This window comes from Schistocerca cancellata, chromosome 3 (assembly GCF_023864275.1).
Source record: "Schistocerca cancellata isolate TAMUIC-IGC-003103 chromosome 3, iqSchCanc2.1, whole genome shotgun sequence".
NCBI lineage: Eukaryota > Metazoa > Arthropoda > Insecta > Orthoptera > Acrididae > Schistocerca > Schistocerca cancellata.
This window is the reverse complement of record NC_064628.1, coordinates 199,355,726-199,381,546: the sequence shown is the minus strand read 5'-3', so window position 1 is coordinate 199,381,546 and position 25,821 is coordinate 199,355,726. Positions and strand designations below refer to the sequence as shown.

At 45.4% G+C, this 25,821-nt stretch overlaps 1 protein-coding gene across 1 annotated transcript in view; it reads left to right on the top strand.

Moving 5' to 3' along the window:
* LOC126176222 (glutamate receptor ionotropic, NMDA 2B) overlaps positions 1-25,821 on the top strand; it is a 922,500-nt gene that overhangs the window by 329,292 nt on the left and 567,387 nt on the right. The window lies entirely within an intron of this gene.

The following is a 25,821-nucleotide window of genomic DNA, read 5'->3' as shown; positions in this document are numbered from 1 at the left end:
GTATTATATCTGGTTTTATCGAGCGCCAGGCTCCCTACAAATTACTGTAAATGCAATAGCGTAGTAGTACTCAGCTCTGAAAGTATTACTATCACAGAAAATAGACAAGTTTTAATAAAATTATTTCACTGGATTACTTCAATTAATCTCACAGAATATTTTTACTTAATTTCTTCCGCTCCGGCTATTAGACATAGTGCTGTGAAAAAATATTTTTAATGTACCGCGTAATGGCGGCTAATTGTTAACAGTCAGAGATTACTGTTACTCGCTCCGCAGCAACTGGAAACATGCTAAATAATTTTCGTTAAATATTCTTTTCATAAGATAAATGTGGCTTAGGTTCTTGAAATAACACACGGAGATCACTTTATACTAATATATTCTTACTAGGACACAGTTTACACCATTAAATATTTGCAATTACGCTACGACAGAAACAAATGCTAGCGCAGCACAATAGCTTGCGTACCTTAATCCAGCTAACACCAGAACGAACAGAACAAAACAGACTAGACCGAAGAATGAACATTGCATTGTGTTTTATACTCTTACAGAGATGATAATACTTCTTTTAATTACTTACACATTATAATCTCATACACTAAAAATAATGTCTTTTCTGCATTTATCGATATATATTGTATATTTTTACAGTTAAATCAATGATAAATCAATGTTTGCAATTCATTTTGAGTCACATACAGTCATTTTTATTTATTTTTCACCTCGATAATGGTGAATATTGCAAAAGGGACACTACATCTCCCCTGCATTTAACAGTGGAATTTCCGTTACATTCTTAATTTACCACCCCTGCTATCAATTTCACCGATGGTTACTTTGACTTTCCTATTTTCTGAATCAGTCCTTCTGATTTCTTCGCATTTTTCGCGCAGCCGTTTCGCCTTTGCTTCCCTGCACTTCCTATTTATCTCATTCTTCCGTGACTTGAAATTCTGCATTCCTCAATTTCCCTGAACATTTATGTTCTTCCTTCTTTGATCGATCAACTGAAGTATTTCTTCTGTTAGCCATGGTTTCTTCGTACTTACCTTTTTGTACCTGTGTTTTTCTTTCCCAACATCTGTGAGTGCCCTTTTTAAATATGTCCTTTTCTCTTCAATTGTACTGCCTATTGAGCTAATCCTTATTGCTGTAGCTATAGCCTTAGAGAACTTCAAGCGTATCTGGACATTCCTTAGTAGTTCAGTATTCCACTTCTTTCCGTATTGCTTCTTCCTGTCTAATCTCTGAAACTTCAGCCTACTCTTCACCACTACTACATTGTGATCTGAGTCTATATCTGATCCTGGGTACGCCTTAAAATCCAGTATCTGATTTCGGCATCTCTGTCTGACTATGATGTAATCTAACTGAAATCTTCCCGTACCACCCGGCCTCTTCCAAGTGTACCTCCTTCTCTTGTGATTCTTCAACAGAGTATTCGCTATTACGAGCAAATATTTATTACAGAACTCAATTAGTCTTTCTCCTCTCCCATTAGTTGTCTCGAGCCCTTTCGTTCCCGAACACTTCAATTCCTTCCCCTATAACTGCATTCCAGTCCCCCATGACTATTAGATTTCATCTCCTTTTACGTACTGTACTACCCTTTCAATATCCTCATTTACTTTCTCTATCTCTTCATCTTCAGTTTGCGACTTCGGCATATATATCTGAACTATCGTTGTCGATATTGGTTTGCTGTCGATTCTGATAAGAACAACCTTATGATTGAATTGTTGACAGTAACACACTCTCTTCTCTATTTTCCTTTTCATAACGAATCCTTCTCCCGATATACCATTTTCTGCTGCTGTTGATATGACCCTATACTCATATGACCAGAAATCCTTGTATTCTTTCCATTTTATTTCATTGACCACAACTATATCTAGACCGAGCCTTTGCATTTCCCTTTTCAGATTTTCTAGCTACCCTATCACGTACAAGCTTCTGATATTGAGCGCCCCGACCAGTAGAACGTTATCTTTCCGTTGGTTATTCTTTGTTTCTCTCATGGTCACCTCCCCCTTGGCAGTTCCATCCTGGATATTCGAATGGGGGACAATTCGGGAATCTTTTGCCAATGGAGAGATCACAATGACACTTTTTTTCCAATTATAGGCCACATGTCCTGTGGATACACGTTATGTGTCCTTAAGCAGTGGTTCCCATTGCCTTCTGGATCCCCATGCCGTTGATCATTGCTGATTTTCCGCCTTGAGGGGTATTTTCTACCCCGAGGACAAGAGAGTGTCCTGAATCTCTGTCTTCTCGTCGACCTTCTTTGACAGGCCGTTGGCAGAATGAGGGTGACTTGTGCCAGAAGCCTTCGACCGCCAAGGCTGATTATTAATCAAAATTTAACGGTTAGAAACCCGAGATCGAAGACGTTTTGTTTACTAATCAAAGACGCTACCCCTAGTCCACGGGACTTACGTTCGTTCACATACTAGCTGATTACCCGGCATTTCAGGGTATGTACTTACTTCAACCTTCTATTACTCCTTCTCTTCCCTCTCTCTCTGTCCATTTCCTCCTTCCGCCTCTCCCTGTCTATTTCCCCGTTCACTCCCTCTCTGTCCATCTCCTCCAACTCCCACTCACTGCCCTTCTCCTCCTGCCCTATTCTTTGCCGATGACCTCCTCCTGTCAATGAGCTTTTCCCCTCCATGCATCACCTGCTCTCCGCCTCCCCCTTGCTTTTTCTCCTCCTCCCCTCCCCTCTATCTCTCTGTCCATCCATCCCTCCCCACTCTCTCTGAACATCTAATCCTTCTTGTTCTCGCTCTTCATAACTTCCTCATTCCTTTCTCTGTCCACCTCCTCCTCTGCCCTGTCTCTGCTCATCTTCTCCACCTTCCTCTCTCTGTCCATTTGCTCCTCCTTTCTGTCTGTATTTCTTCTCCTCTCCCCGCTCTTTGCGACTTCTCCCTCTCCTCTCTGAGTCTGAATCCTCCTCCCCTCCTATCTTAGCCCATCTCCTCCTTCCACCTCGCTGTCTGGCCGTCTCCTTCTCCCTCTTCTCTCTTAACAACAGGATTTCTTTCCAGACTGTAACTAATATGTGTATCAAATTTAGTAGAAATCGCACTTAGGATGAGTTTTCTACCCGTGGTTTTTCTCTCGTATGCACATCTCAGACATATTTCATATATATTTAACACATTTCACATGTAGTTTTACATATACAGGGCCTGTATATCTACATCTACATCTACATGATTACTCTGCAATTCACATTTAAGTGCTTGGCAGAGGGTTCATCGAACCATAATCATACTATCTCTCTACCATTCCACTCTCGAACAGCGCGCGGGAAAAACGAACCCCTAAACCTTTCTGTTCGAGCTCCGATTTTTCTTATTTTATTTTGATGATCATTCCTACCTATGTAGGTTGGGCTCAAAGAAATATTTTCGCATTCGGAAGAGAAAGTTGGTTACTGAAATTTCGTAAATAAGATCTCGCCGCGATGAAAAACGTCTTTGCTTTAATGATTTCCATCCCAACTCGCATATCATATCTGCCACACTCTCTCCCCTATTACGTGATAATAGAAAACGAGCTGCCCTTTTTTGCATCCTTTCGATGTCATCCGTCAATCCCACCTGGTAAGGATCTCTCACCGCGCAGCAATATTCTAACAGAGAACGAACGAGTGTAGTGTAAGCTAGCTCTTTAGTGGACTTGTTGCATCTTCTAAGTGTCCTGCCAATGAAACGCAACCTTTGGCTCGCCTTCCCCACAATATTATCTATGTGGTCTTTCCAACTGAAGTTGTTCGTAATTTTAACACCCAGGTACTTAGTTGAATTAACAGCCTTGAGAATTGTACTATTTATCGAATAATCGAATTCCAACAGATTTCTTTTGGAACTCATATGGATCACCTCACACTTTTCGTTATTTAGCGTCAGCTGCCACCTACCACACCATACAGCAATCTTTTCAAAATCGCTTTGCAACCGATACTGGTCTTCGGATGACCTTACTAGACGGTAAATTACAGCATCATCTGCGAACAACCTAAGAGAACTGCTGAGATTGTCCCCCAGGTCATTTATATAGATCAGGAACAGCAGAGGTCCCATGACGCTTCCCTGGGGAACACCTGATATCACTTCAGTTTCACTCGATGATTTGCTGTCTATTACTACGAACTGCGACCTTCCTGACAGGAAATCACGAATCCAGTCGCACAACTGAGATGATACCCCATAGGCCCGCAGCTTGATTAGAAGTCGCTTGTGAGGAACGGTGTCAAAAGCTTTCCGGAAATCTAGAAATACGGAATCAACTTGAGATCCTCTGTCGATATCGGCCATTACTTCGTTGCACAAGAACGATGAGAATTTCGCCCTTTATTTTCATTTTCACTAAGCTCCGTGTTTACGACATTGTATCTCCTCAAATATGTGTTGTACAATGATACAATTTTGCAGGTATGGCTACTGACTATGAAATCAGAATAGAGTTAGTAGTAAAGGAATAATAAATTCTTTACCTCTGTATTTTACGTCATATCTCCCGAACTATGTGTCATACAATAATGTATTTTTCTATGCACGCTCAGCGGAAACTGCGATACTATCTACGAAAAGTATTTCGAATAGAGTTAGTAGCAACGAAGTAATAAATTTAAACTTGTTGCATGACACGGCTGTTTTCAACGAATCTAATTGTTTATGGCGAACTGTCTCCTGAGCTATCCGTCGAACAATGATATAATATTACTGGTACACCCATTTATGTACGTCTAAAAACAGATCGCGCAATTATTGTAAATTAGACGCCGGTGGTTTGTGGTCGCGGATCTGGCACCCACTAGCATCCCAAATTTGTTCAATCGAGTTCAGAACCGGCGAGGTCATTACCATGCTCCTCAAACCACTATAGCACGATTCTGGCCTCGTGGCAGTTTTATGCCGGTGAGTGCCATCGGCGTCGGGAAGTTCAAGCATGAACGGATGAAGATAGTCTACAATAATGTTCATGTAATCCACAGCAGCCATGGTGCATTCGATTGGTACTACCGGATCCCTTGTAAGTACAGGCGAATGTCCTCCACAGCATAACACTGCTCTCCCCGGACTGCGTACGTGGCGTTGTGGATGTTTCGATCAGCCTTTCACCAGATTATGACGCATCGGAACACGACCACCGATCTGGTGTAGCAACAAACTTGATTCATTCGAGCCGGCCGGGTGGCCGAGCGGTTCTAGGCGCTACAGTTTGGAATCGCGCGACCGCTGCGGTCGCAGGTTCGAATCCTGCCTCGGACATGAATGTGTGTGATCTCCTTAGGTTAGTTAGGTTTATGTAGTTCTAAGTTGTAGGGGATTGATGACCGCAGAAGCTAAGTCCCATAGTGCTCAGAGCCATTTTTTTATTCATTCGACCTGGCGACAAGTTCCTGATCTCGTTGATCTCATGCCTACCATACCGTTGGGTCTACATAGGAACACATACGGATCGTTAGCCACGGAGCTCCACCTTCAACAATCTGCACTGAGGGTCGTGCTCCGAGACACTTTTGCGCCAGTACTGTACACTATCGTCAGATCTTCCACGGATCACCACGAACCATAATTTACAGGGCGAGAATGCCTCCGAGCTCCACGTGGACGTACTCCACCTTGTCGCCTACTCGTGGTTTCACCGTCCTTTAACAGCTTTCCACAGGTTCTCGCGACGGTAGCACGCGAACAGTCAACCAACTTCGCAGTCTCCGAGAAGATCGCCCCCACGCACCGTCCCATAACACGCTGCCTTTTGTCAAAGTCGCATCTGTCAATGGACTTCCACTTTTGCGGCCCGTATCATCACTAGAAGGATTTCCCTAATTTGTGTCTGCTCAGCTTTACGGGTTGATTCTCGGTTCCTATTACTGGCTTCTAGGGTCGTAGAGTACATGAAGTTTTTATAAGGAACCCATGTCCGTAAATGTACCGTTTTGATATAAAAAAAGTTTGAAGATCGGATCGTTTTCAGATCTGCCACTTCACGGTACGTGCACAGGCCGAGAAGAGGGGGCCGTCGTCATTCCCTGTCGTAGTTATGAAAATGGTTCAAATGGCTCTGAGCACTATGGCACTTAACATCTGAGGTCATCAGTTCCCTAGGCTTAGAACTACTTAAACCTAACTAACCTAAGAACATCACACACATCCATGCCCGAGGCAGGGTTCCAACCTTCTACCGTAGCGGTCGCGCGGTTCCAGACTGAAGCGCCTAGAACAGCTCGGCCATTCCAGCTGGCTCACAGTTATGACATAACACAACATCTTCGTCCGACTACGACAAGGGCTGCGAGAAATCGGTATGTTCGAAACCACGAGGATTGCCTATGGTGCTACATGGACGCGCTACTCTTCCGCCTTTGAAGAGAACGTCCTTTGTCACGTAGAAGGAACCCGAGGATAAGTTCAAATGGTTCAAATGGCTCTGAGCACTATGGGACTCAACTGCTGTGGTCATAAGTCCCCTAGAACTTAGAACTACTTAAACCTAACCAACCTAAGGACATCACACACATCCATGCCCGAGGCAGGATTCGAACCTGCAACCGTAGTGGTCGTGCGGTTACAGACTGTAGCGCCTTTAACCGCTCGGCCACTCCGGCCGGCCGAGGATAAGTAACGCAAACATTCCCCATGCTATATGCTCCTGCAACACACTAATCAGAGCTCATTGTCCCCGTGTGCGCGCTCTGTGAAGCGCAAGACTTGAAAGTGATCCGATCCTCAAAACGATTTCACATCCATATGGAACTATTCTGGACATCAGTTCTTCAACAAAACATCTACTAAGTCCACTCCGCTATACATCCTCTAGTAGTTAGTAAAAAAAAAAGGGATCGCACCAAGAAGGAGTCATACAAATTTATATTCATACGGGTATCGACGGAAAATGCAAAATTGTAAGCTCCGACTCCCCATGGATGAATGTTTGACGATGCACCGCTATTTCACCGCGCAACTGGCAAGTATAATAACAGCGGACATGTCGATACCATGGCTTTGTGACTTTCATTCCGTGTAACTCTGTTGGACAGTAACTATGCCTCGTAGACAGGTGCACGAACAGTATGCGCAGTGTAAGAATTTGAGAGAGGACATGTGGTTGGAATCAAAGAAGCCAGTCCGAGCGATCAGTGAAACGCTCGACATTGCTATAGCAGCGAGCCGCTATTCCACCGTTTTGTTAGGAGTGGGTGAGCCATCGTAGAACACAGCGTCAAGAAGGAAATGATCGACTTAGACAGACGACAGAAATTGAAGATCGAGTAGTCGTAAGAGAAGCACTCAGAACCCCGGTTTCTTTACTATTATCTATCCGACGTGCAACTGGTGCTTCAGTGATCACGAGGTCGATTAATAGCCGAGTCACAGAAAGGTGGCTGAGCTCACGGAGCCCCTTGCACCGACTGCCATCGACCTCTGTACACCAACAAGCACGTTTGCAGTGGTGTCCGGAGCATTCGGCCTGGAATCTCGCCGGCCGCGGTGGCCGAGCGGTTCTAGGCGCTTCAGTCCGGAACCGCGCGACTGCTACGGTCGCAGGTTCGAATCCTGCCTCGGGTATGGATGTGTGTGATGTTCTTAGGTTAGTTAGGTTTAAGAGTTCTAAGTTGTAGGGGACTGATGACCTCAGATGTTAAGTCCCATAGTGCTCAGGGCCATTTGAACCATTTGAACCTGGAATTTCATTGACCGGACCAGAATTATCTTCAGTGATGAGTTCCGCTCCGAACTGAGTTCCGATGACAAGCGATGACCTGTCTGGTGACGCCCTGGACAACAGTGGGATACTAACCTGACTACCGGCTGCCATTAGGCCCGACACCCAAGAACGATGGTCTGAGATGTCATTTCTTTTCCCAGCAGGGCGCCTTTGGTTGTCATCCGCATTACCGTCATAGTACAGCACTGCGTCTACGATATTCTACGCCTCTTTCTCTTGCCCTTCATGGTAAACTATGCTGGGCATACTTTCAGCAAGATAATGCTCGCGCGCACACGGCGAGAGTTTCTATAGCTTGTCTTTGTGGTTTCCAAACCCTTGGCCAGTGAGATCGCCGGATCTCTCCCCAGTGTGAGAACGCTGGAGCATTAAGATCCTCGCCTCCAACCTGCTTGACATTTTGACTATCTAGAGTGCCAGAAGAACAGAATCTGGCACGATATACCCCTGGAGGACGTCCAATAACTCTATCAATCAATTCCAAGTGTAACAACTGTAAGCATAAGCGGCATAGGTGGACAAACACATTATTGACTTAATCAGTTTGTGAAGCTCTTTCTCTTGAATAAATGATCCAATTTTTCTGAAATTAAAATCGTTTGTTTGTCCATAAATGTACATCTTATCTACCGATTACCGTCCCATTCGGATAATTCCATCGTGGTGTGCCGCATTTTTTCCGTGGCGAGCAGTGGTCATAATATTTTGGTTCATCAGTATATATTTCTGCATAATAACCCCAAATGCTGAAAAATGTTCTCGGTTAAAGTATCATACGCTTTTGCTCAAATAGTTACTCTTCCCCACATGACGGTAACACTCTTTAATTTTCTATTACTTGAGGAGGAGTTGGACAAAACTAAGTAAAATCAAATAGGGGTAATGCAGGAGTAGGTTTAATAATGAATAGGAAAATAGGAATGCGGGTAAGCTACTACAAACAGCATAGTGAACGCATTATTGTAACTAAGATAGATACGAAGCCCACGCCTACTACAGTAGTACAAGTTTATATGCCGACTAGCTCTGCAGATGATGAAGAAATTGAAGAAATGTATGATGAAATAAAAGAAATAATTCAGATAGTGAAGGGAGACGAAAATTTAATAGTCATGGGCGACTCGAATTCGTCAGTAGGAAAAGGGAGAGAAGGAAACGTAGTAGGTGAATATGGATTGGGGCTAAGAAATGAAAGAGGAATTTTGCACAGAGCATAACTTAATCATAGCTAACACTTGGTTCAAGAATCATGAAATAAGGCTGTATACATGGAAGAAGCCTGGAGATACTGACAGGTTTCATATATATTATATAATGGTAAGACAGAGATTTAGGAACCAGGTTATAAACTGTAAGACATTTCCAGGGGCAGATGTGGATTCTGACCACAATCTGTTGGTTATGAACTGTAGATTAAAATTGAAGAAACTACAAAATGCGCTAGTTTCAGGAGATGGGACCTGGATAAAATGACTAAACCAGAGGTTGTGCAGAGTTTCAGGGAGAGCATAAGGCAACAATTGACGGGAATGAGGGAAAGAAATACAGTAGAAGAAGAATGGGCAGCTTTGAGGAATGAAATAGTGAAGGCAGCAGAGGATCAAGTAGGTAAAAAGACGAGGGCTCGTACAAATCCTTGGGTAACAGAAGAAATATTTAATTTAATTGATGAAGGGAGAAAATATAAAAATGCAGTAAATGAAGCAGGCAAAAAGGAATACAAACGTCTCAAAAATGAGATCGACAGGAAGTGCAAAATGGATAAGCAGGGATGGCTAGAGGACAAATTTAAGGATTTAAAGGCATGTATCACTAGGGGTCAGATAGATACTGGTTACAGGAAAATTAAAGATACCTTTGGAGAAAAGAGAACCACTTGTATGAATATCAAGAGCTCAGATGGAAACCCACTTCTAAGCAAAGAAGGGAAAGCAGAAAGGTGGAAGGAGGATATAGAGGATCTATACAAGGGCGATGTACTTGAGGAGAATATTATGGAAATGGAAGAGGATGTAGATGAAGATGAAATGGGAGATATGATACTGCGTGATAAGTTTGACAGAGCACTGAATGACCTGAGTCGAAACAAGGCCCCGGGAGTAGACAACATTCCATTAGAACTACTGACAGCCTTGGGAGAGCCAGTCCTAACAAAACTCTACCATCTGGTGAGCAAGATGTATGAGACAGGCGAAATACCCTCAGACTTCAAGAAGAATATAGTAATTCCAATCCCAAAGAAAGCAGGTGTTGACAGATGTGAAAATTACCGAACTATCAGTTTAATAAGTCACAGCTGCAAAATACTAACACGAATTCTTTACAGACGAATGGAAAAACTAGTAGAAGCCGACCTCGGGGAAGATCAGTTTGGATTCCGTAGAAATGATGGAACACGTGAGGCAATACTGACCTTACGACTTATCTTAGAAGCTAGATTAAGGAAGGGCAAACCTACGTTTCTAGCATTTGTAGACTTAGAGAAGGCTTTTGACAATGTTGACTGGAATACTCTCTTTCAAATTCTGAAGGTGGCAGGGTTAAGATACAGGGAGCGAAAAGCTATTTACAATTTGTACAGAAACCAGATGGCAGTTATAAGAGTCGAGAAGCACGAAAGGGAAGCAGTGGTTGGGAAGGGAGTGAGACAGGGCTGTAGCCTCTCCCCGATGTTATTCAATCTGTATATTGAGCAAGCAGTGAAGGAATCAAAAGAAAAATTCGGAGTAGGTATTAAAATCCATGGAGAAGAAATTAAAACTTTGAGGTTCGCCGATGACATTGTAATTCTGTCAGAGACAGCAAAGGACTTGGAAGAGCAGCTGAACGGAATGGACAGTGTCTTGAAAGGAGGGTATAAGATGAACATCAACAAAAACAAAACGAGGATAATGGAATGTAGTCTAATTAAGTCGGGTGATGCTGAGGGAATTAGATTAGGAAATGAGACACTTAAAGTAGTAAAGGAGTTTTGCTATTTGGGGAGCAAAATAACTGATTATGGTCGAAGTAGAGAAGATATAAAATGTAGACTGGCAATGGCAAGGAAAGCGTTTCTGAAGAAGAGAAATTTGTTAACATCCAGCACAGATTTAAGTGTCAGGAAGTTGTTTCTGAAAGTATTTGTATAGAGTGTAGCCATGTATGGAAGTGAAACATGGACGATAAATAGTTTGGACAAGAAGAGAATAGAAGCTTTTGAAATGTGGTGCTACAGAAGAATGCTGAAGATTAGATGGGTAGATCACATAACTAATGAGGAAGTACTGAATAGGATTGGGGAGAAGTTTGTGGCACAACTTGACTAGAAGAAGGGATCGGTTGGTAGGACATGTTCTGAGGCATCAAGGGATCACCAATTTGGTATTGGAGGGCAGCGTGGAGGGTCAAAATCGTAGAGGGAGACCAAGAGATGAATACACCAAACAGAAACAGACGGATGTAGGTTCCAGTAGGTACTGGGAGATGAAGAAGCTTGCACAGGATAGAGTAGCATGGAGTGCTGCATCAAACCAGTCTCAGGACTGAAGACCACAACAACAACAACAAGTAAACTGGAGAAATGCATGCTTAAACGTAAATGCAGATGCTAGCCTAGCCTGCAGATTGCGCTGTTGTATCTGGCTACTAACGGCACCCCAACAGTGTTCTCAGTACCTAGCAATATTCTGTCATAGTTTGCACAGTGTTACCTGTAGTTCTGAGTGCACCATCTCGGAGCTAAGAGAATTTGGAGGAGGAAAAATTGTTGGTCCTCTTATGGCGAGTGCTTCCGTAACCATTGTGGCAGAAATGTTTTATCTTTCAAGAGGTACCCTATAAAAGATTTATACCTCTTACAGGAAAAGCGGTAGAAGATCATCAGCTAGGTCAAAACGCGGACGAAAGTACGTGTTAACTGATCTCGGAGTATGGTCACTGAAGAGGATTGTGGCAAAAATAGGACGATAGCTACAAAAGTTCCTGCAGAACTGAATGTCCCACTCGCAGACCGTGTTAGTACCACAACATGAAGGGAGCTCCATAACCTGGAAACTGCATGGCGAGCTGGAAATCCAAAACTCAACACTACTTTTCAGCGAATCAAATGTCCGTGAAAGGTAAACTTGAAATCTGGCCTATAGAGCAATAGAAGAAAGTCATTTGGTCAGATGTATTTCGTGTCACATTGTTTCCAAATCCTGGAGAAGTTTATTTACATCACGAGAGTGAAACAAGACGGGAGTTCCGTGATGGTCTGGGCAGTAATATCGTGGTACTCCATGGCGCCATGGATACTCTGGGAGGTCGCGTTACTGCCAAAGATTATGTGACCTCTTTGGCTGATCAAGTGCATTCCAGGTACAATTTTCATTCCCCAGTGGTGATGCTATTTTCGAAGGCGACAGGAAAGGTGTTCATACAGCTCGCATTATCCAGAATTGGTTTTGCGAGCACGAGGACGAATTGTTGCATCGCCCCTGGCCACTACAGTTGCCACATCTCAATATTATTTAGCGTTTGTTGTCTACTTTGGTGAGAAGAGGGCCTGACTTACATCATCGTTACCTCAACTTGCCACAATCTGGCAGGAAGAATGGTATTAGATTTCCTTGAAAACTGTACAGGGTCTACATTTATACATACCGAGACGACTGGAGAATGCGAAACGTTTTGCTACAGCGTGTGTGGCATGGTAATATGTAGTGCCGGACGAAAAAACGCTTGGGACATTTGATTGGTCACTGTAGTGTGCCGCAGGAAGCCCATATATACAAGGGTTGGAAACTTTTTATTCACAACCGATAAAAAAGAGTTATATGTTTGCACCTGTTACTGTCCTTCAAAGTAATCACCAGCGTTGTGTAGAACTCGTTGCCAGCGATGTGGAAGGCGTAGTATAGCGTTAGCAGAGCTTGTTCTCTGTACTGGAGCGGTCTACTGCCTGTCGAATCTCTGGAACAGTTCTGAAGCGAATGCCACGAAATGGTCCTTCATCTTCGGAATCAAATCAAAGTTACAAGGACTTAAGTCCGGGGAGTATGGTAGATGGTACAGTACTTCCCAGTCTCATCGACCGAACAGAGCAGCCACAGCTTGCGCTGTATGCGCCCGCGCATTGTCGTGCAAAATGATGGATGGGTTGCGCAGAAAGTGTCGCCGCTGCTTTCGCAAAGCTGGTCGCAGGTGATGCTCCAAAAATGAACAGTAATGCTGAGCATGACGGTCTGCCGTGGAGGAACGTAATGCATTAGGATAACATAATCACAGTCGTACACGAGGATCACCATAACTTCAGACCGCTCCATTCGCACCATCAACAGAAGAGGCTCTGCTAACTGTATACTACGCCTTCCACATCCTTTGAAGGACAGTAAGAGGTGCAAACACGTAACTCTTTTGTATAGGTTGTGAATAAATAGTCACCACTATTTAAGTTCCTACCCTCGTATTTCTGGAGGTCGACCAGATACAGCGACACCCACAAAACATTAAGTAACTTTATTACCATGTGAACAAATTGAAATATTTACATTGGAAACAATTCACATCCACTGGATCGGCATGTGTATTTGTTACCCTCGGTAAACAATATAACTCATAACTCGATACAATACAGTGCTACATTCTCAACTTAAAATGGAAACTCACCGTCGCATCCCAATCCGGTAGTAGTAAGATGGCCCATTAGCCAGCCTGAACACAGATCAAGCATGAAAAAAGCAAAATCGTAAAAGTGACCGGTTATGAAGTGTCCATCCGGCCACTGACGTGTCTGTTCCCTGTATTCAGATTTAAGTCTATGTAGTGGTGTAACGTCCATTTGCCCATTTGACACAGCGAGGTGTAAGGGAGGGATGTTCAGATGCACGTACCTCCTATTTTTCTACACAAGTACCACATGTTATGACTCTTGCGTTCCGTTTTGGAAGTTTTGACTCTTGATTTCCGTTGTTGTAACGTACTTCACACTCGTTTACTTGTTGTTTTCATTTGTGTGAGAGCTCCATGCAGCATCTTGCCTGCTCTCACTATTCGCCACATTTGCTTACGAGGGTACTACATTCTTACCACGTAACTCATATTTTATAACCAACATATAGTATGACAATTGCCGAGAATACAGAACGAGAACAGACACGTCAATGACCGCACGCACAGTTCATAATTTCGTGAAAAAGAAAAATAAGACACGAGGGAGATTTGAAACATATCTCCCACTTCGCAATCTAACGCCGTCACCACACAACCACCGTGACTGACTCTTTCAACTCACTCGATGTTGAGCTTGGACTGTTCACTGGTTCTATATCGCTCGTTTTCCTCACAGTTCAGTACAGCTTCTGTTGGGAATACAAGAGGACAACGTATGTTATCTTCAATCAGAAACCTTCCCAACAATTAGTAATAAAACTACATTGGTTAAATATGAAGAAATACTCAATTGAAACTTGCTTCTTCTTGTGAAACGTCTAGCACAATTAGAAGTTTGAAATTGTTACAAGTCCTGTCACTGTGCCTCTGAGTGATGCCTACGTAGAGTCCAGAGCTGGCTTACGATGCCTACGGAGATGACGGACGGACTCTGGAAATTGTAGAAACGGCGTTAGCTGGAGACTGTACACGACTCGGCGCACTGAAGTGAACTGTCCGCCGTAGATCAGTGCTCCGGCATTTAACGAGACATCGACCACTCACTATCCACACACGTGATGCCCATGGGTCGGCTTCTGCAGCCCCTGGTGGACCTCGGTATAGTTCGTACTGCCAACCAGTACAGCTGCTGAGCTACGTTTCGAGCGTGGCTTATCGAATGCGTTGCGGTACTCTGTGGAATTGTGAGTACCGTCACCACAGCCTCTTCCTGTTTCCGTGCCTGTTTTTGACGCGCTGTCCGCTGGGCCATTTTACCACTAAATCTGATGAGGGTGCGATGGGGAGTTTCCCTAGCGATGGTTGCTTAGTGGGGAGAGTGGCGCTGCGCTCTGACGTAGCTCATCATCCGGCAGCGGCGGCGTATGGAACTTCTTGAGAGCGTGACTACACCGATGTCTCTTATTGGCTGCTGCGTCAGGCTACGAATGTCCGTGCTTGTGGTTACGTCATTAGGTACCAATTTCGACATTCAATCTAATTCTTCATGACACGACGTAATGTGTTCTGTTCCCATATTTTGTCCACCCTCTATGCATGCTTTTCTCTCAAGTAGAGCAAGGCACAGAGGAATACAAAGTTAAAAATCTGCAAAACACCTTTTACAACATGTTGGACGTCTATAAAATAGACTAGTGTCACGATGATGGCATGAAATCAGTCAAAGGCTATAAAACTAAATCACCGAAGGTAATATCAATTCATTTAGGGTCCTTCAATAGTCGCTATACCTACAGGGTGGCCCAAAAGTCTGGAAACACCCTGATAAAATCCAAATGGAGTAGGAAACAAGGAAACAGAGTCCCTACGCTCGAGGAACGGGAAGGGAGAAACTTTGTAGGCTATGCCACCAACATGGCGGACATCTTGATAGCTACCATCTTGGATTCAACTCCAAAATTTCAAATGAGAATGTGGTCATGTGACATATCAAACAGGTACAGAATTTCACCAGAAAAACAATGCCGTTGTTATTTTAAATATAGCTTTATTCATTCTCGGGTTATACCCAGTTACATGTGGCAGCGGTGGGACGCTCGGCAGCATGTGGTTGGTTGGTTGGTTGTTTGGGGAAGGAGACCAGACAGCGTGGTCATCGGTCTCATCGGATTAAGGAAGGATGGGGAAGGAAGTCGGCCGCGCCCTTTTAGAGGAACCATCCCAGCATTTGCCTGGGGTGATTTAGGGAAATCACGGAAAACCTAAATCAGGATGGCCGGACCCGGGATTGAACCGTCGTCCTCCCGAATGCGAGTCCAGTGCCTACCCACTGCGCCACCTCGCTCGGTAGGCAGCATGTATGTTATGTGCCGAAGAGACATTACGCCGATGTTACACAGTCCCGAGAGACCACCGACAGTCATAGGAACCCAGTCCTGATGAACTTCGACCAACACATCTGGATGAATTTGACCTCCCGTATCAACAATGCGCTGCTTTAGATGATGAAAATCCCGTATTTTCACAGAATAAACCAGAGCTTTGCCATCACCCCAAAGATAAAAATCCAAAGGAGTCAAATCTGGTGAACGTGGTGGGCACTCCACAACACCCCTACGACCAATCCACTTTTGAGGGACTGCACATCCAGGTATGCTCTCACATTGTGCCCATAATGTCGTGGGGCTCCATCATGGTGGAAGAATTCCGGAAATATCCCGTCCTCCGTTAACAGCGAGGGAAACACTTCTTCATCCAGTAACCTCAGATAACCGTTGGCTGTTAACGTACCATAAATAAAAAAAGGTCCAACGACTTTGGTACCCCACACACCACCCCAGACCATCACTTTTTGTGAGTAGACCGTTTTGGAAGCATCAATCCAGTGCGGATCTGTGTCGTACCAGTATATGTGATTCTGCTTGTTCACTTCACCATTGATAAAGAAATTGGCTTCATCACTGAACAGCACCTGATAGGGGAAACGTGGGTTTATTTGCAGCTGCTGCGTCACCCATTCTGCGAACTGTATCCGACGGTCTGGGTCATCCTCGTTCAGGTGTTGGAGCAACTGAATTTTGTATGGGTGCCACTTGTGCTGCGATAAAATTCGCAGTCTGGAGGTACTGCTAACCCAACATTCTTGTGACAGGCGACGAGTACTCCGTTGCGGACTCTTGCTAAATTATGCCAACACGCTCACTGTTGTTGCTTCATCGGTGGCGGATTTTTGTCTTCCAGCCTTAGGTTTATCTGCGCCAGAAACTGTTGCTTGGAATTTGGCCAAAAGCTTGGCAACTGCGCTGTGAGTGATGGGCTGTCTGGTTGGGTGGCGACTGTTGAAATCCTCATCAATGACCCGTGTGCTTCTTTCTCCTGATATCAAGATCATTTCAATGCGTTCTTCATGTGTTAAGGACATTTTGTAACCTGTAAATAAGGAAACAATGATTAAAACGTTAGTAAATAATACCTAACAGTTAAACACATGTAACATATCAGGCATGGAACAGTCACTTTGCACCGTTTCAGACTACATTTTATGACTTCTCAGTACGTAATACTCACGCTGCCGAGCGTCTCACTGCTGCCGCAAGTAATTGTCTATAACCCGAGAATGAATAAAGCTATGTTTAAAATAACAACAGCATTGATTTTCTGCTGAAATTCTCTATCTGTTTGATTTGTCACATGACCATATTCCCATTTGAATTTTGGAGTTGAATCCAAGATGTCGGCTTTCAAGATGGCCGCCATGTTGGTGGCATAGCCTATAAAGTTTCCCCCTTCCCGTTCCTCGTGTGTAGGGACTGTTTCCTTGTTTGCTACTCCATTTGAATTTTACGAGCGAGTTTCCGGACTTTTGGACCACCCTGTACATGGATACTCTCCAAATCACATTTAAGTGGCTGGCAGAGGGTTCATCGAACTACCTTCACAACTCTCCATTATTCCAATCTCGTATAGTGCTCGGAAAGAACGAACAACTGTATCTTTCCGTACGAGCTCTGATTTCCCTTATTTTATCGTGCGGATCGTTTCTTCCTATGAACGTCGGTGTCAACTAAATATTTTCGCATTCGGAGGAGAACGTTGGTGATTGGAATTTCGTGAGAAGGTTCGTCGCAACGAAAAACGCCTTCCCTTTAATGATGTCCAGTCCAAACCCTGTACCATTTCAGTGACACTCTCTACCATATTTCGCGATAATACAAAACTTGCTGTCCTTCTTTGAACTTTTTAGATGTACTCCGTCAGTCCTATCTGGTAATGATCCCACACCACGCAGCAGTATTCTAAAAGAGGACGTACAACCGTAGTGTAGGCAGTCTCCTTAGTAGATCTGTTACATTTTCACCCTATAACATTTTCTATGTGTTCCTTCCACTCTAAATTTGGCGCAATTGTAATTCCTAAGTATGCAGTTGAATTTACAGCCTTTATATTTGACTGATTTATCGTGTAACCGAAGTTTAACGAATTCCTTTTACCACTCATGTGGATGACCTAACACTTCCCGTTATCTAGGGTCCAACTGGCAAATTTCGCACCATTCAGATATCTTTTCTAAATCGTTTTGCAATTTGTTTTGATCTTCTGATGATTTTATTGGCCGATAAACGACGTCATCGCATACAGCCTAAGACGGCTGTTCAGACTTTCTCCCAAATCGTTTATATACACTCCTGGAAATTGAAATAAGAACACCGTGAATTCATTGTCCCAGGAAGGGGAAACTTTATTGACACATTCCTGGGGTCAGATACATCACACGATCACACTGACAGAACCACAGGCACATAGACACAGGCAACAGAGCATGCATAATGTCGGCACTAGTACAGTGTATATCCACCTTTCGCAGCAATGCAGGCTGCTATTCTCCCATGGAGACGATCGTAGAGATGCTGGATGTAGTCCTGTGGAACGGCTTGCCATGCCATTTCCACCTAGCGCCTCAGTTGGACCAGCGTTCGTGCTGGACGTGCAGACCGCGTGAGACGACGCTTCATCCAGTCCCAAACATGCTCAATGGGGGACAGATCCGGAGATCTTGCTGGCCAGGGTAGTTGACTTACACCTTCTAGAGCACGTTGGGTGGCACGGGATACATGCGGACGTGCATTGTCCTGTTGGAACAGCAAGTTCCCTTGCCGGTCTAAGAATGGTAGAACGATGGGTTCGATGACGGTTTGGATGTACCGTGCACTATTCAGTGTTCCCTCGACGATCACCAGTGGTGTACGGCCAGTGTAGGAGATCGCTCCCCACACCATGATGCCGGGTGTTGGCCCTGTGTGCCTTGGTCGTATGCAGTCCTGATTGTGGCGCTCACCTGCACGGCGCCAAACACGCATACGACCATCATTGGCACCAAGGCAGAAGCGACTATCATCGCTGAAGACGACACGTCTCCATTCGTCCCTCCATTCACGCCTGTCGCGACACCACTGGAGGCGGGCTGCACGATGTTGGGGCGTGAGCGGAAGACGGCCTAACGGTGTGCGGGACCGTAGCCCAGCTTCATGGAGACGGTTGCGAATGGTCCTCGCCGATACGCCAGGAGCAACAGTGTCCCTAATTTGCTGGGAAGTGGCGGTGCGGTCCCCTACGGCACTGCGTAGGATCCTACGGTCTTGGCGTGCATCCGTGCGTCGCTGTGGTCCGGTCCCAGGTCGACGGGCACGTGCACCTTCCGCCGACCACTGGCGACAACATCGATGTACTGTGGAGACCTCACGCCCCACGTGTTGAGCAATTCGGCGGTACGTCCACCCGGCCTCCCGCATGCCCACTATACGCCCTCGCTCAAAGTCCGTCAACTGCACATACGGTTCACGTCCACGCTGTCGCGGCATGCTACCAGTGTTAAAGACTGCGATGGAGCTCCGTATGCCACGGCAAACTGGCTGACACTGACGGCGGCGGTGCACAAATGCTGCGCAGCTAGCGCCATTCGACGGCCAACACCGCGGTTCCTGGTGTGTCCGCTGTGCCGTGCGTGTGATCATTGCTTGTACAGCCCTCACGCAGTGTCCGGAACAAGTATGGTGGATCTGACACACCGGTGTCAATGTGTTCTTTTTTCCATTTCCAGGAGTGTAGATGAGGAACAGCAAATGGCGTATAACACTCCCTTCTGTTTTACTCGTGGACTTTCCGTCAGTTATTACGAACTGTGACCTCTCTGACAGAAAGTCACAAATCCAGTCACATAATTGAGACGACCTTAAGCACGCAATTTCACTACAAACCATTTGTGTGGTACAGTGTCAAAAGCCTTCCGGAAACACAGAAATACGGAATCGATCTCAAATCCCTTGTCAACAGCACTGAACACTTCATGCGAGTAAAGAGCTAATTGTCTTTCAAAAGAACTATGTTTTTCAAACCCATGTTCTCTGTGTGTCAATAGACCGTTCTCTTAGTGGTAATTCAAAATATTGAAACACAATGCGTGTTTTAAATTCCTGCTGCATATCGACGTTAACGATATGGGCATGTAATTTAGTGGATTGCTCCTACTACCTTTCTTGAATATTGGTGACCTGTGCAACTTTCCAGTCCTTGGGTACCGATCTTTCGTCGAACGAACGGTTGCGTAGGATTGTTAAGTATGGAGCTAATGCATCAGCATACTCTGAAAGGAACCTAATTGGTATACATTCTGGACCAGAAAACTTGCTTTTATTAAGTGATTTAAATTACTTTACTACTCCGAGGATATTTACTTCTACGTTACTCACGTTGGCAGCTGTTCTTGATTCCAGTTCTGGAATATTTACGTCGTCTTATTTTGTGAAGGCATTTCGCAAGGCTGTGTTTAGCAACTCTGCTTTGGCAGCACTGTCTTCGATAGTATCTTCATCGTTCACACAAGACCAGAATCTCTTTGGATTTTCTGCCAGCTTTCGAGACAAAGTTTCGTTGTAGAAATTGTTATAAGCATCTCGCGTAGAAGTCCGCACTAAATTCAGAGCTTCTGTAAAAGATCTCCAATCTTGGAGATTTTGTATTTTTTTAAATTCGGCATGTTTTTTTCGATTTCTGCAACAGTGTTCTGAAGCGTTTTGTGTACCAAAGAGGATCAGCTCCGGTGTTTGTTAATTTATTTGGTATAAATCTCTCAATTGCTGTCGATACTATTTCTCTGAATTCAAGCCACATCTGGTCTACCATTATATTATTAATTTTGAAGGAGTGGAGATTGTCTCTCAGGAAGGCGTCAAGTAAAGATTTATGTGCTTTTTTTAAGACGTATATTTTTCGCTTATTTTTGGAGGATTTGGGGGTTACAATATTCAATCTCTGTACGACAACCATGTGTTCAATACTCCCTGTATGCGTTTTTATGCTCGTAATTAACACATGATTATTTGCTGCTAAGAAGACAGGTGTGTTTTCACAACCATTTACTACTGGTGCAGGCTCATGAACTAACTGCTCGAAACAATTTTCAGAGAATGCGTTTAGCACAATTTCGGATGATATTTTATGCGTACCTCCGGAATTAAAGATTTATTTTCGCCAAAATATCGAGGGTAAATTAAATCAAAGTCACATCCAACTATAATCGTATGAGTCGGGTACGCGTTTGGAATCAAACTCAAGTTTTCTATCAGCCTTTGAGCAACTGTATCATCTGCATTGGGAAGTCGTTAAAAGGATCGAATTATTATTTTAATCCGGTTGCCAGCCATGATCTCTGCCCATAATAACTCACAGGAACTATGTACTTCAATTTCGAGAGAAGATAAACTACTGCCGGCCGCGGTGGCCTAGCGGTTCTGGCACTGCAGTCCGGAACCGCGGGACTGCTACGGTCGCAGGTTCGAATCCTGCCTCGGGCATGGGTGTGTGTGATGTCCTCAGGTTAGTTAGGTTTAAGTAGTTCTACGTTCTAGGGGACTTATGACCTAAGATGTTGAGTCCCATAGTGCTCAGAGCCATTTGATATTTCATAAACTACTTGTAACAGCAACAAACACGCCGCCGACTACCGTGTTTAGCCTATCCTTTCGGAACACCGCCGGGTCTTTCGCAAAAATTTTTGCCTTAGCATATATCCAGCCTTAGCCTGCTTTCAGTGCCTATAACTATTTTAGCATCAGTGCTTTCTATTAGCGCTTGGAGCTCTGATACTTTCCAAACACAGCTACGACAATTTACAACTGTTATCGTGTATCTACGTTCTTCCTGTGTTCGGGCTGCACCCTTTGTGACTGAAGCCCTTCTTGTGTTTTCCCGAGACTCTCTAACCCAAAAAAACGGCCAGTCCACGCCACACAGCCCCTGCTACACGAGTAGCTGCCTACTACACATAGTAGACAACTGACCTATTCAGCGTGACCCGAAACCTAACCACTCTTTGGCGCAAGTCGAGGAATCTGCAGCCTACATGGTCACAGAACCATCTGAGCCTCTGATTCGGACACTCAGCTCTGTAACAGAGGTTTGCAATCTGTCCTGTCGACTGTGCTGCACATGGATAGCTCTGAATTCATCTTGTAAGCAAGACTGGCAGCCTTTATCACTTCTGTTAGCCGCTCGAAACCAGAGAGAATCTCTTCTGATCCACAGTGACACACATCATTGGTACCGACGTGAGCAACCACCTGCAGCTGGCTACACCCTGTGCTCTTCAAGGCATCTGGGAGGACCTGTTCCACTTCTGGAACGACTCCAGCCGGTATGCACATGGAGTGCACATTGGTTATCTTTCCCTTCTTGGTAATCATGTCCATAAGGGGCCCCCTAACGCACCTTAAGTTAGAGCTCCCAACTATTAATAATCCCACCCCCTGTGATTGTCCAGATCTAGCAGGCTGAGATGTTTCCTCTGAAACGAGACAGGTGACAGCATCTGGCTCAGCAACAGTGTCAGCCACAGACAGCACCTGGAACCTGTTTGTCAGACAAACTGGGGAACCCTTATGTGCGGCCGGCCGCCCACCTGGGAAGTCTTTCGCCGCCTGCTACGCCCCGGGGCGACCTGCCACTCGACCACAGGTGAGGGGTCAACCTCAGTGCGAGCAGTAACTGGGCTGGCCATCGGTGAGGATCGATCGGAGGACTCTGACGTGTTGGACGTCCGTTGGATCTCCACAGCCGGCCCACAACAGTGGCGCCCATCCACTGCAGTCTCAAGCTGTGTAATCTAAGCTACCACAGCCTGAAATAATTCGCCCCTGATTAGGAACCTGTAATATGTCACAACATCGGTTTGTCCGCAGCTCGTGGTCGTGCGGTAGCGTTCTCGCTTCCCGCGCCCGGGTTCCCGGGTTCGATTCCCGGTGGGGTCAGGGATTTTCTCTGCCTCGTGATGACTGGGTGTTGTGTGATGTCATTAGGTTAGTTAGGTTTAAGTAGTTCTAGGGGACTGATGACTAAAGCTGTTAAGTCTCATAGTGCTCAGAGCCATTTGAAGCATTTTTTTGAACAATCGGTTTTCGGCTTACAAGGCCATCTTCAGGCATTTACTGAGTATTATCACCAAAGAAGTTAAATGTTAGCAGACAACATTGGAAGAGAAGTAACACATCTAGAGTGAAGTAGAAACATACAGTGAGTAACATCTTTGCAATGAAATAGTAAAAACTGAACAGTACATAAATAACAATGGAGTAGACAGGAAAACCTTTAGCACAAAATAAGAATAGCATGCCTACATAACAGTTTCTATTGATAAACAAAACTATTGAAATAAGATAACGAAAACCGGTTAGCAATAAAAATAATATTGTAGAACAAAAGCAAACTGGTGCTTTTCATTTATTATATATATATATATATATATATATATATATATATATATATATATATAACCGACGGAAGATTCTGTTAATATAACATCGGTTTACTCTACGACGCAAACGAAAACGCGAGAACTGTGGCTATTAGATATTAAATTAATATGCAGAAACTCAAGAAACTAAACTATTAAAGCACACAGATGATACTATAAAACTAGTTCCTGGTTAGGAACTCGTAAAAGTCACAATATCTGTTATTTTCCTGTTGCTTGTGTCTCGGCCGGCTTCCACTGCCTGCCTGACCGACTGACTAACGCCAACAAGCGGTCCCTAGCTTTCAAAACAAACGACTATCGACTCGCGCTGCGAAAATCTACTGTAGACCCTGACGGACACGCAGGAAATCTGTCTAATAAATTAGATTAATACAAAGAGATTCAAAAACCTAACAATCGAGGCACTCAGGTGAAACTAAATATTTCGCCCCTGATTAGGAGCTTGTAATATGTCACAGATTTGGTTTACTTTCCGACGCAAACGAAAACGTGAGAACTGTGGTTATTATATATTAAATTAACACGCAGAAAAGAAACTATAGTATGAAAGCACACAGATGATGTACACTCCTGGAAATGGAAATAAGAACACCGTGAATTCATTGTCCCAGGAAGAGGAAACTTTACTGACACATTCCTGGGGTCACATACATCACATGATCACACTGACAGAACCACAGGCACATAGACACAGGCAACAGAGCATGCACAATGTCGGCACTAGTACAGTGTACATCCACCTTTCGCAGCAATGCAGGCTGCTATTCTCCCATGGAGACGATCGTAGAGATGCTGGATGTAGTCCTGTGGAACGGCTTGCCATGCCATTTCCACCTGGCGCCTCAGTTGGACCAGCGTTCGTGCTGGACGTGCAGACCGCGTGAGACGACGCTTCATCCAGTCCCAAACATGCTCAATGGGGGACAGATCCGGAGATCTTGCTGGCCAGGGTAGTTGACTTACACCTTCTAGAGCACGTTGGGTGGCACGGGATACATGCGGACGTGCATTGTCCTGTTGGAACAGCAAGTTCCCTTGCCGGTCTAGGAATGGTAGAACGATGGGTTCGATGACGGTTTGGATGTAAGGTGCACTATTCAGTGTCCCCTCGACGATCACCAGTGGTGTACGGCCAGTGTAGGAGATCGCTCCCCACACCATGATGCCGGGTGTTGGCCCTGTGTGCCTCGGTCGTATGCAGTCCTGATTGTGGCGCTCACCTGCACGGCGCCAAACATGCATACGACCATCAATGGCACCAAGGCAGAAGCGACTCTCATCGCTGAAGACGACACGTCTCCATTCGACCCTCCATTCACGCCTGTCGCGACACCACTGAAGGCGGGCTGCACTATGTTGGGGCGTGAGCGGAAGACGGCCTAACGGTGTGCGGGACCGTAGCCCAGCTTCATGGAGACGGTTGCGAATGGTCCTCGCCGATACCCCAGGAGCAACTGTGTCCCTAATTTGCTGGGAAGTGGCGGTGCGGTCCCCTACGGCACTGCGTAGGATCCTACGGTCTTGGCGTGCATCCGTGCGTCGCTGCGGTCCGGTCCCAGGTCGACGGGCACGTGCACCTTCCGCCGACCACTGGCGACAACATCGATGTACTGTGGAGACCTCACGCCCCACGTGTTGAGCAATTCGGCGGTACGTCCACCCGGCCTCCCGCATGCCCACTATACGCCCTCGCTCAAAGTCCGTCAACTGCACATACGGTTCACGTCCACGCTGTCGCGGCATGCTACCAGTGTTAAAGACTGCGATGGAGCTCCGTATGCCACGGCAAAGTGGCTGACACTGACGGCGGCGGTGCACAAATGCTGCGCAGCTAGCGCCATTCGACGGCCAACACCGCGGTTCCTGGTGTGTCCGCTGTGCCGTGCGTGTGATCATTGCTTGTACAGCCCTCTCGCAGTGTCCGGAGCAAGTATGGTGGGTCTGACACACCGGTGTCAATGTGTTCTTTTTTCCATTTCCAGGAGTGTAAAACTGGCTCGTGGAGTGCTCTGCAGACAACCTCGTCGCATTCGGGCGCAAGTCTTCTGTATCTATGGACCCGCATATTGGCCGGACAGAGGACATGCGAGATGCTTCTGGTGGCGACTGGCTGTCACACGATTCGGGTTTCCGGAGGAGGGGGGGGGGGATGTGACAGGGAAGGCGGCCAGCAGGCACCTGGCCCGCAGCACGCCCGCAGCGGCCCTTTGTATTGCCCGTATTAATGGTGCGGCACGGACGTCGACCTCTGCACGGAGCCACTGCACACACTCTATTACAGTCTACGCCACTCCGCTCCATTCAGATGTCATTTACTATCCGTTTTAACATCGATCAGGCTTACGAGCAGAGTGCGAAAACACATGTGCTGACAAATACTGCACCTGCCCGTAACATCTCATCGACCCTATCTGCAGAGACCCTGTGACTCCATCACAGAGGATAGCTGCCTGGCCGTTTCCACAATTTTCTGCTCCGATCGTCGTGCGTTAATGTAATGCTGCACCAGAAGTCAGAGGAAACCGACGCCAAAGATGCCAGCGCCATTCCAGGTGTTTCGTTATCTATCAGGGGTATGTACGAACCACATTAGTCGAGGAGACTCTTGGGGGCATATCTGCAAAAAATGGTTCAAATGGCTCTGAGCACTATGGGACTTAACAGCTATGGTCATCAGTCCCCTAGAA